The sequence below is a fragment of the Tachyglossus aculeatus genome, chromosome 4, assembly GCF_015852505.1.
Source record: "Tachyglossus aculeatus isolate mTacAcu1 chromosome 4, mTacAcu1.pri, whole genome shotgun sequence".
Lineage (NCBI taxonomy): Eukaryota > Metazoa > Chordata > Mammalia > Monotremata > Tachyglossidae > Tachyglossus > Tachyglossus aculeatus.
In genome coordinates, this window is record NC_052069.1 from 95147776 (window position 1) to 95166708 (window position 18933).

The window sequence follows — 18933 nt, forward strand, 5'->3', positions numbered from 1 at the left end:
CCCAACGATCTGGCCTCCTACTTCATTAATAAAATTAAATCCATCAGGTCTGAGCTCCCCAAAGTCACTCCCCCCATTTCTCCAACCCCTCAGCTCTCAACGCTCTCCGCTACATTCCCATCCTTCCCAGCAGTATCCTCAGAGGAGATCTCCTCCCTCCTCTCAAGTGCTACTCCAGCCACCTGTGCTTCTGACCCCATTCCCTCTCAGATTATGAAATCTCTCACTCCGTCCCTTCTCCCCTCCTTAACTTCCATCTTCAGCCACTCACTCTCCACTGGTTCCTTCCCCTCTGCCTTCAAACATGCCCACATCTCTCCCATCCTAAAAAAACCTTCTCTTGACCCCACCTCACTTTCTAGTTATCGCCCTATCTCCCTCCTACCATTCCTTTCCAAACTCCTTGAACGAGTCATCTACACGCGCTGCCTTGAATTCCTCTACACTAACTCTCTCCTCAACCCCCTCCAATCTGGTTTCCGTCCTCTACATTCCATGGAAACTGCCCTCTCAAAGGTCACCAATGACCTCCTGCTTGCCGAATCCAACGACTCATACTCTATCCTAATCCTCCTCGAGCTCTCAGCTGCCTTCGGCACTGTGGACCACTTCCTTCTCCTCAACACGCTATCCAACCTTGTCTTCACAGACTCTGTCCTCTCCTGGTTCTCCTCTTATCTCTCTGGCTGTTCATTCTCAGTCTCTTTTGCAGGCTCCTCCTCCCCCTCCCATCCCCTTACTGTAGGGGTTCCTCAAGGGTCAGTTCTTGGTCCCCTTCTGTTCTCGATCTACACTCACTCCTTTGGTGAGTGTACACTCAGCCTTCTCTTTGATCTCCCGTCCTCGTGTCTCTCTCCACTTCAATCCATACTTCATGCAGCTGCCCGGATTATCTTTGTCCAGAAACGCTCTGGGCATATTACTCCCCTCCTCAAAAATCTCCAGTGGCTACCAATCAATCTGCGCATCAGGCAGAAACTCCTCACCCTGGGCTTCAAGGCTCTCCATCACCTCGCCCCCTCCTACCTCACCTCCCTTCTCTCCTTCTACAGCCCAGCCTGCACCCTCCGCTCCTCTGCCGCTAATCTCCTCACCGTACCTCGTTCTCGCCTGTCCCGCCATCGACCCCCGGCCCACGTCATCCCCCGGGCCTGGAATGCCCTCCCTCTGCCCATCTGCCAAGCTAGCTCTCTTCCTCCCTTCAAGGCCCTACTGAGAGCTCACCTCCTCCAGGAGGCCTTCCCAGACTGAGCCCCTTCCTTCCTCTCCCCCTCATCCCCCTCTCCATCCCCCCATCTTACCTCCTTCCCTTCCCCACAGCGCCTGTATATATGTACATATGTTTGTACATATTTATTACTCTATTTATTTATTTATTTATTCTGCGTGTACATATCTATTCTATTTATTTTATTTTGTTAGTATGTTTGGTTTTGTTCTCTGTCTCCCCCTTTTAGACTGTGAGCCCACTGTTGGGTAGGGACTGTCTCTATATGTTGCTAATTTGTACTTCCTAAGCTCTTAGTACAGTGCTCTGCACATAGTAAGCGCTCAATAAATATGATTGATGATGATGATGATGACCTCATTCGCTCCCACAGCTTCAACTGTCATCTTTACGCTGGTGACACCCAAATCTACATCTCTGCCCCTGCTCTCTCTCCCTCCTTCCAGGCTCGCATCTCCTCCTGCCTTCAGGACATCTCCATCTAGATGTCTGCACGCCACCTAAAACTCAACATGTCCGGGACTGAACTCCGTGTCTTCCCTCCCAAACCCTGCCCTCTCCCTGACTTTCCCATCACTGTTGACGGCACTAACATCCTTCCCGTCTTACAAGCCCGCAACCTTGGTGTCATCCTCGACTCCGCTCTCTCGTTCACCCCTCACATCCAAGCCATCACCAAAACCTGCCGGTCTCAGCTCCGCAACATTGCCAAGATCTGCCCTTTCCTCTCCATCCAAACTGCTACCCTGCTCATTCAAGCTCTCATCCTATCCCGTCTGGATTACTGTATCAGCCTCCTCTCCGATCTCCCAACCTCCTGTCTCTTCCCACTTCAATCCATACTTCACGCCACTGCCCAGATTGTCTTTGTCCAGAAATGCTCTAGGCATGTTACTCCCCTCCTCAAAAATCTCCAGTGGCTACCAATCAACCCACACATCAGGCAAAAACTCCTCAGCCTTGGCTTCAAGACTCTCCATCACCTCGCCCCCTCTTACCACACTTCCCTTCTCTCCTTCTACAGCCCAGCCCGCACCCTCCACTCCTCTGCCGCTAATCTCCTCACTATGCCTCATTATCGCCTGTCCTGCTGTCGACCCCCGGCCCACGTCCTCCCCCTGGCCTGGAATGCCCTCCCTCCCCATATCCGCCAAGCTAGCTCTCTTCCTCCTTCAAAACCTTACTGAGAGCTCACCTCCTCCAGGAGGCCTTCACAGACTGAGCCTCCTCCTTCTTCTCCCACTCCTCCCCCTCCCCATCCCCCTGCCTTACCTCCTTCCTATCCCCATAGCACCTATATATATGTATATATGTTTGTACGTATTTATTACTCTATTTATTCATTTTATTTGTGCATATTTATTCTATTTATTTTATTTTGTTAATATGTTTTGTTCTCTGTCTCCCCCTTCTAGACTGTGAGCCCACTGTTGGGTAGGGACCATCTCTATATGTTGCCAACTTGTACTTCCCAAGTGCTTTGTACAGTGTTCTGCACACAGTAAGTGCTCAATAAATATGATTGAATGAATGAATGAATGATCTTTTGCCATTCTTGATGACTGTGTTGATGCTATTTTCTGTTGTCCATATGTTGAGAGAGAATTTGTGTAAGTGCTTAAGCAGGATGTCCTTTCCACATTTGTAGACCTCAGCGGGTTTGGCATTGAAGCCAGTTTGTTGGCCATTTTTCAAGGCTCTAACTGCTGTGGTGATTTTCCCAGTAGCTGGTTCATATACCATGTGTTCACTGTCTGGAAGGTGGTTTTTTTATGTTTTGCACGGCCTTATTTTCAAAAGTAGAAGTCATGTTAAGGAGACCATTGGCATGCTATTGCAATCTTCTTCTGATTCCCTCTTTCTCTGTGATGAGACTGGAACAAGCTATACTCTTAAAACGTTCCATGAAGTCATGTTAGGCCTATAAAATGTCTTTAGAAATCTGTGTAAAGGCTTTAGTTTCATGGCTGTCTGCTTAGCCCTGAATCTGTTTCCTCTTTGGCCTCTAAACACCTTTTGGGCATATTCTTTAATTTGATTTCCAAGTTATGAACAAAGGTTTCTGAAAACATCATTTTTGGTTCTCCGAAGGAATTGTGCTTTCATTGGCAGTGATCCTGCTATTAGATGAATGCCCTAAGGATTGACAGCCATGAGGCTGGTTTTAATGGGTCAAGTCAAGACTTTCTCAAATCTGGTGACCTTTACACATTCTTCATTGATAAAAATTGAAACCATCAGGCATAATTTCCCTTGTTTTCTCCTGTCCCTCCCTCCTGGTGCCCCTTCTTCAACTCTCCCATCTTTCCCCACAGTATCTCAAAAGGACATCTGCTGCTCCCTCTCAAAATCTACCCCTCTACCTGCACTCAAACCCATCCCTTCATACCTTATCAAAACACTCCCCTCCGACTTTCTTTTTTGCTCCGACCACCATTTTCAACCATTCGTTTTCCAATGCCCTCTTTTCCACTGCTTTCATACATGCTCATGCATCTCCTATCCTAAAAAAACCTCCCTTGACTCCATGAGACCCTCCAGTTATTGCCCCATCTCCCTATTGTCATTCCTCTCCAAAGCCATTTAGCAAGTTGTCTACATCTACTGCCTCACTTCATCTCCAATTCTCTCCTCTTTATCTCCACAGATACTGAAGGTCTTGAAGGTCACAAATGACCTCCTTTTTTGCCAAATACAACTTCTACTCCATCCTAATCCTCCTCGACCTCTGAACTGCGGTCAACCATCCCCTGTGGATCAGTCCCTTCTCCTTGAAACACTGTATAACTTTGGCTTCACTGCCACTGTCCTCTACTGGTTCCCTAGTTCTCTGGTCACTCTTCCATATCTTTTGTCACTCTTGCTCTGTTTTCCAACCCCTAACTGTGGGAACCCCTGAACACTAAGTTCTGGGTCTCTTTCTGCTCTCCATCTAACCCCACTCCCTTGGAAAACTCATTTGCTTCCATGACTTCATCTGCCATCTCTACACAGATAATTCCCAAATCTACTTCTCCAGCCTTGACTTCTCTCCTCCTCTGCAATCTCAGAGTTCTTCCTGCCTTCATGACATTTCTACTTGGCTATCCCACCAACATTTCAAATGTAGTATGCTCAAATCAGAACTCCTTTTATTCCCACCCAAACCCTCTGTACACCTGACTTTCCCATCACTGTAGTTTAACACCACTATCCTACCTGTCTCACAAGCCCATAACCTAGACATTATTCTAGGCTCATCTCTCAAATTCATCTCTTTCATGCAGCAGTGTTGCCTCCTTGAAAGAGCTTGGGCCTGGTAGTCAGAGGACCTGTGTGATATATCCTTTTACCTTTCCATTTCCCAAATAAATAGATAAATCCCAGATTTCCCAAATTTATCACAATGTCTCTCCTCCTAGACTGTAAGATCCTTGTGGCAGGGAAATACTGTTGATTGATTGATTTAAATGTCACTTTCACCTTCACCAACAAAGAGGGGACTAAGGAGAGGAAGCAAGCAGGGTCGGACCTTCCTCTTGCCTCCCCTCATGTTCCCCTGCTCCCTTAGTCTCACCCAGCTTCCACCCGTCAAATGTTGCCTGCATTACCCTTTGAATCAGAACTGTGCTATGGAAGGCCCTGTTTCCTACCCAGACCCACCTGGATTGAAATGTTTTCACTGGGCATATTTTAAGGAAAAACCTGATGGGGATGAATCCTGTTCCTGAAGTAATGGGGTACTTGTGCCACTGCCATCATTTTCTCTCCCAAACCCCTGCCACCAATCAGATCCTGTCTTGGAGAAACAGAGGAAGTCTCAATAGGCAGACTGGCACATGAGTCTACCAATTAGATACTGCATAGGAGAACTAATCTGAGGAAGCAACCAGTAAATAATAATAATAATGATGGTATTTGTTATGCACTTACTATTTGCAAAGCACTGTTCTAAGCGCTTGGGGGATACAAAGTAATCAGTTTGTCCCACGTGGGGCTCACAGTCTTAACCCCTATTTTACAGATGAGGGAACTGAGGCCCAGAGAAGTTAAGTGGCTTGCCCAAGGTCACACAGCTGACAAGTGGTGGAGCTGGGATTTGAACCCATGACCTCTGACTCCCAAGCCTGTGCTCTTTCCACTGAGCCACGCTGCTTCTAAATGCCCTGTAAACCAATTCCTTTTACTGCAGTATGATCAAAAAAGGTAATCCAGAAGCTCTCATTTTGCATTGATGAGTCATGCTTTGGCAGACCAAACACCATATACCTGCCTGAGTCATTTGAATCCAACCAACCCTGGCTCTTTCTCTTAGCCTTGGAAAGTATTTGGGCAGCTATCTGAGATACAGCACCTTGGAGGAATGCACTCTGCCCCTGCTTCTCTCCCTGCAGGCTCAGGGGCTCTCTCTCCATCTTCACGCATCCTATATGCTATTCCCAACTACAGTCCAGAGTGGCAAGAAGGGCAGGGAATCCTGCTACATTAGGATAAGTAGACAAGGTGTGAGGCTTAGCGGAAAGAACACAGACCTAGGAATAAGAGGATCTGTGTTTTAATCCTCATTTGGCCATGTTCCTGCTGTATGACCTTGGGCAAGACTCTTAACTTCACTGTCCCTCATTTCCCTAGTCTGCAAAATGGGGATTCAATACCTGTTCTTCCTTTTATCTAGACTGTGAGCCCCTTCTGGGACTCATTAGCTTGTATCTACCCCAGCACTTACTATGTAGCAGGCACCTATGTCAAAACACTTCAACTCTACTATTTCCCCTATCCCTAATCCATATGTCTGCCTCCCTTTGTAGTGTGTAAGTTCCTTTGTTTTTATGATATTTAAGTCCTTACCATGTGCCAGGCAATGTGGTATTCAAGTGCTTACTATGTACCAGGCACTGTACTACTCACTGGGCTAGATACAAATTAATCAGGCTAGATACAGTCCATGTCCTGTATGGGGTTCTTAATACCCATTTTACAGGTGGGATAACTGAAGCTCAGAGAAATTAAGTGATTAGCCCAAGTTCACACAGACAAGTGTCTGAGCCAGGATTATAACTCATGTCCTCTGATTCTCAGGCCTGTACTCTTTCTACTAGGCAACACTGCCTTAGACTGGGTTATAGTGGGAGAGACTCGAGGTTAGATAAGAGGGGGAGAGCTGATTGAGTGTTGCTCTATTCTCCCTCTCTTCTGCATTACCTATGCCCTTGTGTCTGTGCCCCCTAAGTACTTTGATACTCACCCCATACCCAAAGCACTTAAATGGATATAATAATAATAATAATGATGGTATTTAAGCACTTACTATGTGCAAAACACTGTTCCAAGCACTGGGGGATACAAGGTGATCAGGTTGTCCCATGTGGAGCTCACAATCTTAATCCCCATTTTACAGATGAGGTACCTGAGGTGCAGAGAAGTGAAGTGACTTGCCTGAAGTCACACAGCTGACAAGTGATGGAGTAGGGATTAGAACCCATGATCTCTGACTCCCAAGCCCGCCCTCTTTCCACTGAGCCATGCTGCTTCTCTAAGCAGCGATAGCCTTATAGTCTGCTGCTTCCATTGCTATATTTATTTTAATGTCTGTCTCCACTATATTGCAATATCCTTGAGGGCATGTCTATCAAGTTTATTATATTATACTCCCTCAAGTGTTTAGCTCAGTGCCCTTTATGTAGTAAATGGTCAATAAATGTCATTGATTGGGTGTGTAAATTCCCAAGTACAAATAATGCGTTCAGATAACAACATTCACCTACCCTCAGTAACAATTGGAATACATAACACATTCATGTAAGAAAAGTACCAACTATTTGTTTGGAAACTCAGGAGGGAAATGCTTTGTCTAAAATGCAACCTGTCAATCAGGGGTTTAGAGTTCTAAACCTGAATCTGTCACTTCATGCAGTTACCCAGCCAGCACTTAAACTAAGCTCATTATAAGCAGGGACTGTGTCTGCTACTTCTGTTATATTTTGCTCTCCCAAGCTCTTAGTAGAATACTCTGTGCATAGTAAGCCCTTAATAAATACCATTGACTGATTGATCAGAAATACTAAGGCAGGCCAAACTTCCACCATGCTCTATGAAAAGGAGTATTGATCTCTATTTCAACTCTTGGCTGAGAAGCTAAGGTTTTCATAAGAATGAAAGTAAAACTGTGGATAAGGGATGGGGGACTGATTTAGGATAAGTTCTCTAACAGAAATTCCCTAAGCCAACAGCTTTGAGAATGTGATTCCAGTTCATTGGAAAAACAATCTTTTAAACTGTTATCTACTTTATTGCGAGACATTTGGTCTGTATTTCTGGATCCACATGATTAAAAGATATTATTTTTTTCATCCCTTTATTTTCCCCTTTCATTTTCTCTCTACCTGACAAGATAATGTCAAACTTTGCAGAAAATGTGTCTGGGTCTCTCTTCTTCCATGGTTAATTCTTCTCACATATCTTCCTAATATTAGAGGAATAAATCTTCCGCTGTTATGTCTCTGACTCACCCTTCTCCTCACACATTCTTGTAATTACTATGTTTTGATGATTTGTAATTACTATACAAGTATGATCAATCACATCTATGCCATAGTTAACATCACAAAATAGGATCACAAATAATGTTGTTCTGGAATGCAGGCAGCTTGTTGCTTCACAGCTTTGTGGTGTGGAATATGTGAAAAGAATGGGTGTTATCAGACCCTGCAAACCCCTGCTCTGTTAGTTGAAACAGGGAGGCAGAAAACTGAGGCACAAGTCAACATTGTCAAGTTGCAGCACCGTCTCAAGTGATATGGAAGGGAAGTAGATTGGACAAGTCACTTAACTTCTCTGTGCCTGTTACCTCATCTGTAAAATGGGCATTAAGACTGTGTGCCCCATGTAGGACATAGGCTGTATCCAACCTGATTAACTTGTATCTACTCCAGAGCTTAGTACAGTGCCTGGCACATAGAGAGCACTTTACAAATACCATTAAAAGGAAAAAAAGGCTTTTGTTAGGTCCCAGTGCTCAAGAAATCTGTCTACCAGTTCTGTATTGTACTCTCCCAAGTGCTTAATGCATTCATTCATTCAGTCATATTTATTAAGCGCTTACTATGTGCTGAGCACTAAAGTGCTTGGAAAGTACAATACAGCAATAAAGAGAGAATCCCCTGCCCAGTGTAGTGCTCTGTGCTCAGTAAGCACTCAGTAAATACCACTGATTAACTGATTGGAAGATTGCAATAAGATGTAGAATTGAAAACAACGTGAAGCCCTGTAAATAGCAAACTCAACAGGACTGCAAAGGATAATTGTTTTAGGTGCCAAGTAGGGTTAAGCATTTTTGGATATGCCATGCCTTCAACTATCTATGCCCAAATTCTCAGCAGTAGCATCAACTTTAAACCCAAAGAAAGCTCTAGATTTACATTAGTATGTTTGTCATGTCTTCCCTATTAGATTATAGAAACTTGAAGTCTGAGACTGTGCTTGTTCTTTAAGACTAGCTCAATTTCCTAATGCAATCCTCTGAATTATGCTGGACTCCATAGATCCTAGAGAAGCAGCGTGGCCCAGTGGAAAGAGCCTGGGCTTTGGAGTCAGAGGTTCAAATCCTGGCTCCGCCACTTGTCAGCTGGGTGACTTTGGGCAAGTCACTTAATCTCTCTGGGTCTCAGTTACCTCATCTGTAAAATGGGGATTAAGACTGTGAGCCCCATGAGGGACAACTTGATTGCCTTGTATCCCCCCAGCGCTTAGAACAGTGCTTTGCACATAATAAGCGCTTAACAAATACCATTATTATTATTATTATTATTATCCTTCTTGACTTTTGGTATTTTTCCCACCCCTTTCCTCTAGCTCCTATGTTAACTGATGCAAGGATGTCTTTCTGAGGACATCTGTAAAAATGGGACTCAATACCTGTTCTCCCTCCTTCTTACACTTCTTACACTGTGATCCCCATGTGGTACAGGGACTGAATCTGACCTGATTATCTCACTTTTACCCTAGTGCTTAGTGCAGTGCTTTGCACATAGAAAATGCTTAACAAATGCCATGATTGACATTAATTAGTAGGTGGTGGCCTCTCTTGTCCCAGTCCTCCTGAATTTACACTATTGAATGAGGGTGGTAGTTTCTTCTTTTGGCAGAGGGAAATTTAACTTCATTAGGTCATTCAGGTTGTCCCAGCATGAACTAGATTTAAAAATTCTCATGTCTGTTTTGTCAGTGATACTTATTGAATACCCACTGTGTGAAGAACAGTGCTGAAGGTGTCAATGAAAAAAGGATAACTCACAGTCTTTGAACTTGAGAAGCTATAAATTCAGTGAGGGAGACAGGCCAACACAAAGATTCATAAAATAAATGATTTAAACATGATTGTAAAAATATGCCTTAATTTAAAACATGTAATCCTTAGTCCAAATATTTATGAATTCTATGGTGCTGTTTGTTATAATGGTGAAGATGGGAGTGGTGGAACCAAATTCATTCATTCATTCAATCATATTTATTGAGCACTTACTGTATACAGAGCACTGTACTAAGCACTTGGAAAGTTCAATTCAGCAATAATAGACAATCCCTACCCACACCGGGTTTATAGTCTAGAAGTGGGAGACAGATATCAAAAGTAAATTCCCATTCTTTAGAAAAGTGTTGCAAAGAGCGCTTAGAACAGTGCTTTGCACATAGTAAGTGCTTAATAAATGCCGTTATTATTATTAATACAAGCACCTAGTTTTGAATAATGGGTGTTTCCAGTAAGATTCAGTAACAGCACTTACATATCTATAAATTGCATATTATCAATCTTTTATTTATTATTAATGTCTGTCTCCCCCTCTAGGCGGTAAGCTCACTGTGATCAGGGAACACGTTTACCAACTTTGTTGTATTATATTTTCCCAAGTGCTTAGTACAGTGCTCTGCACACAGTAAGTACTCAAACACCACTGATAGTGATTGTAAAGGTAACATCTAAAAGAAACGTAAATTATTTACTTAAAGGTGACAAAACATCTGGAGATTTTGAGTGAAACCTTTCAAGTTAGAGAGTACTTCTGACTTTACTGGATTTTGAGGGTGAAAGGCATCTGACTGGGAAGAATGAAACTCTCTCAAGAAGCATGAAGGTGACAGGAGGTGACAGCTTTTATACCACCAGAGTTGGTAGCAAGAGCATCCTTGGAAGCCTCTTTGGCATATCAAGTCAGAGCTTTGAGTACTGATAACTCCATCAGCAAAGTCTACCAGCTAGAAGAAAATGGTTGCCCTGGGAAATGAAGAGACTCTAATGTTAGGAGAATCAGAATCAAGTAACTTAATTTCTCTGTGCCTCAGTTACCTTATCTGTAAAAGGGGATTGAGACTGTGAACTCCATGTGGATCATGGACTGTTTCCAACCTGATTAATCTATATTTGACCCACTGCTTAGTACAGTACCTAAGAAGTGCTTAACAAATAACAAAAAAAAAAGTCAGATCACATTTTGACTCTTCTCTTGAAGCTGTAATCTAACATGCTCCTGGTTAAATCCCAGCTAAATCTGAAATGGCCTGGTTATTTATCTTGCCACTGCTTGCTGTGTGATTGCTCCCCCTTCTAGACTGTGAGCCCATTGTTGGATAGGGACTGTCTCTATATGTTGCCAACTTGTACTTCCCAAGCACTTAGTACAGTGCTCTGCACACAGTAAATGCTCAATAAATATGATTGAATGAATGAATTGCTTGGGGATGTGAGTCAGAAGACCAGAGTTTTAGTCCCAGCTCTATCACTGGACTCTTGTGTGACCTGAGGAAAGTTTCTTAACCTCTCTCTGCTTCATTTTTCCTCCTCTATGAAATGGAGATAAAGTGTTGCTCTCTCTCTTAGTTGATTAACTCCATGTGGGCCAAGGATGGGTCTAATCTCCATTATTTGTACCTAGCACTTTAGTGGAAAGAGGACAGACTTGGGTTCTAATCCCGATTCTGCCATATGCCTGCTATGTGACCTGGGACAAGTCACTTAACTTCTCTGTATCTGTTACCTCATCTGTAAAATGGGGATTAAATTCCTTATCTCCTTCCTACTCAAGCTATACACCCCATGTGGGACAAGAACTGTGTTCAACCTGATTGACTTGTATCTTCCTCAGGCATTAAACAGTGTTTGACATGTAGTAAGCACTTAAGAAATGTCAACATGCTATCTATTAAATACTAACATGTGTTTCCTGTTGTTTATAATAATAATAATTTATAATAATTATGGTGCTTAAGTGCTTACTATGTAAGGAATGTTCTAAGCGCTGGGGTAGATACAAGGTGATCAGGTTAGACACAGTCCCTGACCCACGTGGGGCTCACAGTCTCAATCCCCATTTTACAGATGAAGTAACTGAGGCACAGAGAAGTAAAGTGACTTGCCTAAGGTCACACAGCAGACAAGGGGCAGAGCTGGAATTAGAACCCATGACCTCTGACTCCCAAGCCCGTGCTCTTGCCACTAGACCATGCTGCTTCCCTCTATTTACATTTTTCATACCCTAGGTTTCAACTTGTGTGTTTTGGGCATGTAATGATGCCATAACTAAAAGAAACTGAATCTTCATGAGGGAAAGAGTAAGCCAACTTCATCAACTAGAAGCTGTGTTAATCTCTGAAATGGGTGAAAAAAATATAACCAACAGCTGTTCTTTGAGTTGAAAGGAGAGTAATAATAACAATGATGGTATCTTTTACGTGCTTACTGTGTGCCAAGCACTGTTCTAAGCACTGGGATAGATACAAGGTAAAAAGATTGTCCCACGTGGGGCTCAGTCTTAATCCCCATTGTATTTATTCAATCATATTTGAGCACTCACTGTGTGCAGAGCACTGTACTAAGCACTTGGAAAGTACAATTCAGCAACATATAGAGGCAGTCCCTACCCAATAATGGGCTCACAGTCTAGAAGGGAAAGACAGACAGCAAAACAAAACAAGTAGACAGGTGTCAATACCATCAGAATAAATATAATTATAGATATAAGGTAACTGAGGTACAGAGAAGTGAAGTGACTTGCCCAAGGTCACACAGCAGACAAGTGGTGGAGCTGGGATTAGAACCCATGTCTTCTGACTCCCAAGCCCATGCTCATTCATTTATTCATTCAATCGTATTTATTGAGCGCTTACTGTGTGCAGAGCACTGTACTAAGTGCTTGGGAAGTACAAGTTGGCAACATATAGAGACAGTCCCTACCCAACAGTGGGCTCACAGTCTAGAAGGGGGAGACAGAGAACAAAACAAAACATATTAACAAAATAAAATAAATAGAATAAATATGTACAAATAAAATAGAGTAATAAATATGTACAAACATATATACATATATACAGGTGCTGTGGGGAGGGGAAGGAGGTAAGGTGGGGGAGGGAGAGGAGGGGGAGAGGAAGGAGGGGGCTCTGTCTGGGAAGGCCTCCTGGAGGAGGTGAGCTCTCAGTAGGGCCTTGAAGGGAGGAAGAGAGCTAGCTTGGCAGATGTGCTGAGGGAGGGCCTTCCAGGCCAGGGGCATGACGTGGGCCGGGGGTCGACGGCGGGACAGGCGAGAACGAGGCACGGTGAGGAGATTAGCGACAGAGGAGCAGAGGGTGCGGGCTGGGCTGTGGAAGGAGAGAAGGAAGATGAGGTAGGAGGGGGCGAGGTGATGGAGAGCCTTGAAGCCGAGGGTGAGGAGTTTTTGCTCATGACACTAGACCATGCTCTAGGGCTTGGTACAGTGCTTGACACATAGTAAGTAGTTAACAAATATTGATGTTATTATTATTATTATTCACCCACAATTTGATTGGAAGCCATCTGATCCTTGTCATTTTTTGCTGTTTAATCAGACTGTTCTGAGAACTTCAGTGAACTTCCCTGAATGAGTGACTTCCGACCCTGGTTCCAAAAGAACACTTAGAGACTGAATCATTTGCTTGCTGCAAGGAACACCACATGATTTATAGTTTTAATTTCACATTCTAAGGTGTTGTGAAAAAAGGGGGGGAAATTACAAGGCCAAAGGTCTAAATCAAGAGTATTGATCTTACCTATATCCTGACGTATTATTTATACGCTGGGTAGTGTCTTTAGCCTCTTGTTGGAGTTCAGTGTTGCCTTCAGTTTTCCCCCAAAGACAGCTCATTTTGTTCAGCCTTTTGTGGCAGCCATCTGATCAGAAGATAAAACATGAGGGCAAGAAGTATTGGAAGAGGAAGTTTGAAAAAATCCACACATGATTTTGTGAGTTGAATGTGTATCATATGGCAAACATTTTCCTGATGAAGTTGAAGCCCTTTCTAAGAAAAATATATTTATCACTTGAAATGTAGGCCAAGGAGATTTATTTTCCCATGTGACATAATATATTTTGAATATGAGAACTTTTGGTCATATGATGGAAATTGCACACCCCATTTTAGTTTGATATTTGTACCCTAAATCTTAGGAAAGCTGTAATGAATGTCATACTGATCATATTCATGTATAAGGTTTTTGGATTGTTTTTTTTTTTTTTTTAGGAAACAAAATTATGTATCAGTATTTAAAACCCATAAATATATATTAATTTGAAGCTGAAAGTGTTCAGTACACCCAGAATATATAAGCTTTTAAAGAAGAAGCATGGACCTGGGAACAGAAATCTGGTTCTAATTCTGCTCTGTCACTTGCTTATTGGGTGACCTTGGGCAGGTCACTTAACTTCTCTGGACCTCAGTTTCCTCATCTGTAAAATGGGGGTTCAATACCTGTTCTTCCTTCTACTTAGACTCTGAGCCCCATGAGGGACACAAATTTTCTATTACCTGATTATTTTCTATCTCCTCTGCTAATAATAATTATGGTATTTATTAAGTGCTTACTATGTGACAAGCACTGGGGTAGATACAAGGTAATCAGGTTGTCCCATGTGGGACTCACAGTCTTAATTTCCATTTTACAGAAGAGGCAATAGAGGCATAGGGAAGGTAAGTGATTAAGAGAAGCAGTGTGGCTCAGTGGAAAGAGCACGGGCTTGGGAGTCAGAGGTCATGGGTTCTAATCCTGACTCCACCACTTGTCAGCTGTGTGACTTTGGGCAAGCCACTAAACTTCTCTGTGCCTCAGTTACCTTATCTGTAAAATGGAGATTAAGACTGAGGGCCCCACGTGGGACAAGCTGATCACCTTGTATCACCCCCAGCACTTAGAACAGTGCTTTGCACATAGTAAGCACTTAAATACCATAAAAAAAAGCTATTTGTCCTAGAAATGCAGAGAAATGGAGGAGCAGGGATTATAACCCACGTCCTCTGACTCCTAAATCCATGCTCTTGCCACCAGGCCATGCTCTAGCGCTTGGTACAGTGCAGGACACGTCTTAGGTGCTCAAGAAATATTTTTGTTCTTATTATTATTTCCCCCAAAAGTTCATTAATTCATGTCCCCAGGTGATGACATCATAATGATCCTGCTTCTCAGGAATATTCAAAACTAAGACATGTATCAGAACTCTTTTCTCATTTCAGACTGCTTTCAATCTTTTTGAGCATATGAACTACAAGGACAAAGGAAGAATTAATAAAGCACAACTTATTTGTGGGAGAGCTGATAGAGCATCTTAAAGCTTATGTTAAGGAGTTTGTTTGATATGGAGGTGGATGGGCATCACCACCCATGAGAAGTGAGCCAGTTGTGAGCAGGGATTGTCTCCATTTGCTGCTGAATTGTACTTTCCAAGTGCTTCGTACAGTGTACTGCACACAGTAAGTGATCAATAAATATGATTGAATGAGTGAATGCGAAGTGAACTTAGTTTTAGAAAAATATTCTTGGCAGCAGAATGTAGTATTAGCTGGAGTGGGAAGAAACTGGAGTCTGGGAGGTCAATGAAAAAGCTGATGCAGACAATAGTTAAGGTAAGATATAATGTGCTTATGTCACCATGACAGCAGTTTGGATAGAGAGGAATGGGTGGATTCTAGAAATGTTATGAAGGTAGAACCAACAGGATTTGGTAACAGTTTTAATAGGCGGGTTGAATGAAAGGGTGAGTCAAAGATAATGTCAAGATTACAAGCTTGTAAGAAAGTAAGGATGGTGGTGTTGTCAATAGTGATGATGATGATGATAATAATGGCATTTATTAAGTGCTTACTATGTGCAAAGCACTGTTCTAAGCGCTGGGGAGGTTACAAGGTGATCAGGTTGTCCCACGGGGGGCTCATAGTCTTAATCCCTATTTTACAGATGAGGGAACTAAGGCCCAGAGAAGTTGTGACGCCCAAAGTCACACAGCTGACAAGTGGCAGAGCTGGGATTAGAACCCACGATCTCTGACTCCCAAGCCTGGGCTCTTTCCACAGAGCCATGCTGCTTCTGTGAAAGTTAGTGGGAGGAGAGGGTTTGGGAGGGAAGGTGTTCTGTTCTGGACACGATGAGTTTGAAGTGTTGGAGGGACATCCAAGTAGACATGGCTTCAGCTTCATTGAATACTCTGTCATTTTGGTTTGTACTGAATTGTTATTAGATATCTAACGATCTGGTTTTGTCAAAACCAGACTCCTTTGTTTTTTCCTTTCAAATCTAGAACCATACTTGAACCCCATAATTTCATTTCAATTTCAAGACCAAACCAATAAGGAAGTCAGAGGCCGTAGGTTCTAATCCCGGCTCTGCCACATGTCTGCTGTGTGACCTTGGGCAAGTTACTTAGCTTCTTTGAGCCTCAGTTCCCTGAGTTCCCCTCAGTTCCCAGTAATCTAGAAGAGCTCTGCCAGAAAAATGGATCCTAGCTAAAAATAATGCTAATCTTTCGTGGAACCTTTTAAAGAAGGATCTCCCTATTAACAGGCTAGGAACCTCATGGAACAGAGCCAGTAATATCAAAGATTGTCCTGTTTCACAAGAGAAGCAGCATGGCCCAGTGGAAAGAGCCTGGGCTTTGGAGTCAGATGTCATGGGTTCAAATCCCGACTCTGCCAATTACCAGCTGTGTGACTTTGGGCAAGTCACTTCAATTCTCTGGGCCTCAGTTACCTTATCTGTAAAATGGGGATGAAGACTGGGAGCCCCCCGTGGGACAACCTGATCAGCGCTTGTAACCTTCCCAGCGCTTAGAACAGTGCTTTGCACATAGTAGGCGCTTAATAAATGCCATTATTATTATTGTAATTATTATGGAATTTCAGTGCAAATTGATCACTGAATAAAGTTACTGAATTTTACATTCATCTGTTACAATCATATGTTTGAAGAAGCTCTTGACTTCTTCACCCATACAGTTTTCACACAAATATATTCATTCAATCGTATTTATTGAGTCTCCATGTCTTTCCACTGTATTGGTTGAGAAAAGAGTGCTTCGGCCCCTTGAGTCCCGTCTATTCTGGTAAAGAGTAATAATAATAATAATAATAATGGCATTTGTTAAGTGCTTACTATGTGCAAAGCACTGGTCTAAGCGCTGGGGGGGGATACAAGGCGATCAGGTTGTCCCACATGGGGCTCACAGTCTTAATCCCCATTTTACAAATCACTTAACTTCTCTGTGCCTCAGTTCCCTCATCTGTAAAATGGGGATTAAGAGTTGCAAATCAACTCTTTCAATTAGGTGGAGGACATTCAATAAGGAACACCTAGCCCCACCCACAATCCAATTAAACTCACTTTAAGTAATTAGCACTCTTGTCATGTACCCTCTAAAACCCTGTTTAGAAGTTGTAAATCTATTTTAGTAAATTAAGAGAATTTATTGTAAAAAGGTAGAATTTTAACAGTGTTGGGTAATATTAGGGTATGTGATTATTAAGGTTTCCAAGCTTTAATATCCAATATCAAACAAAAACTCCTCCTCCTCCTCCTCATCAATCGTATTTATTGAGCGCTTACTGTGTGCAGAGCACTGTACTAAGCGCTTGGGAAGTCCAAGTTGGCAACATATAGAGACATTCCCTACCCAACAGTGGGCTCACAGTCTAAAAGGGGGAGACAGAGAACAAAACCAAACATAGTAGCAAAATAAAATAAATAGAATAGATATGTACAAGTAAAATAAATCAATCAATAAATAGAGTAATAAATCTGTACAAACATATATCCATATATACAGGTGCTGTGGGGAAGGGAAGGAGGTAAGATGGGGGGGATGGAGAGGGGGAGAGGAAGGAAGGGGCTCAGAGGAAAGAGCCTGGGCTTTGGAGTCAGAGGTCTTGTGTTCTGTCAATCAATCAATCGTATTTATTGAGCGCTTACTGTGTGCAGAGCACTGGACTAAGCGCTTGGGAAGTACAAGTTGGCAACATAGAGAGACAGTACCTACCCAACAGTGGGTTCACAGTCTAAAATCGTCAGCTGGGTGACTTTGGGTAAGTCCCTTCACTTCTCTGGGCCTCAGTGACCTCATCTGGAAAATGGGGATGAAGAGTGGGAGCCCCCCGTGGGACAACCTGATCGCCTGGTAACCTCCTCAGCGCTTAGAACAGTGCTTGGCACATAGTAAGCACTTAACAAGTGCCATTATTGTTATTATTACTCTGAGCTTCAGTTACCTCATCTGGAAAATGGGGATGAAGACTGTGAGCCCCCTGAGGGACAACCTGATCAATCAGTCAATCAATCCTCACTATTGGCTTCAAAGCTTTCCATTACCTTGTCCCTTCTTACCTCACCTCCCTTCTATCTCCTTCTACATCCCACATCTCACATTCAGCTGTTCTGGTGCTAAGCTTCTCACTGTGTCTCGATCTCCCCTGTCCCGCCATCAACTCCTGGCCCAAGTCCTACCTCTGGCCTGAAATGCCCTCCCTCCTCAAATCTGCCAAACAATCACATTTCTCCCCTTCAGAGTCTTACTGAAAGCTCACCTCTTCCAAGAGGCCGTCCCAGACTAAGCACCCTTTTTCCTCAGCTCCCTTTGCCTTGACTCGCTCCCTCATTTATACTGATGCCTGTTTACTTGTTTTGATGTCTGTCTCCCCCCTTCTAGACTGTAACCCGGGGTGGTCAGGGATTGTCTTTTTTTTATTGTTGAATTGTACTTTTAAAGCTCTCAGTACAGTATAGTGCTCTGCACACAGTAAGAGCTCAAATGTGATTGAATGAACGAGTACCATGTGCAATTTTATAGTACCTGTGCAAGAACATATTTACTTTGCCAGTAAAAATCTTATGGGAGTTCCTCGGCTTATAATGTTTTGAAAGATGAATGGCACTTACAGTGATTCTAAATGAATCCCTATTTTAAACTTTAACATCACTACCCTTACTTTTTGCACCATCTCTGGGGGCCCAGGCAGTGAGAGGGTGTGGGGAACAGGAATTTGGGGAGGCAGTGAAGAAGGTTTACAGAAAGAAAGTTGAAGGGAAGTGTTTACCAGCTTACCAGAGGGAGGTTTGATATGGCATTTAACTTCCAGGGAAATGTCACTCCATATTAATTAATATACCAATATTGTCAACTCAATTGTGCATGATTTTGGTTAAAGAACTTAGAGTATTTAACTTGGTTAAGGAATCAATTTCTCATTTATAAATTTCATTCCCCAGAGAAAATAGCTTCTGACTCACATTCCCATTTTGAAATACAGTTTTCAGGAACTGATTTTGTTGCAAGCAGGAGAACTCCCTGTATTCTCACCAATAAACCATTTTCCTGACTAGTGGCACATATATTTCTTAATATGAAATTTTAAGGTATTTTGACAACCACTGTGTGATTAAATGTGTAATCAAAGGGCAG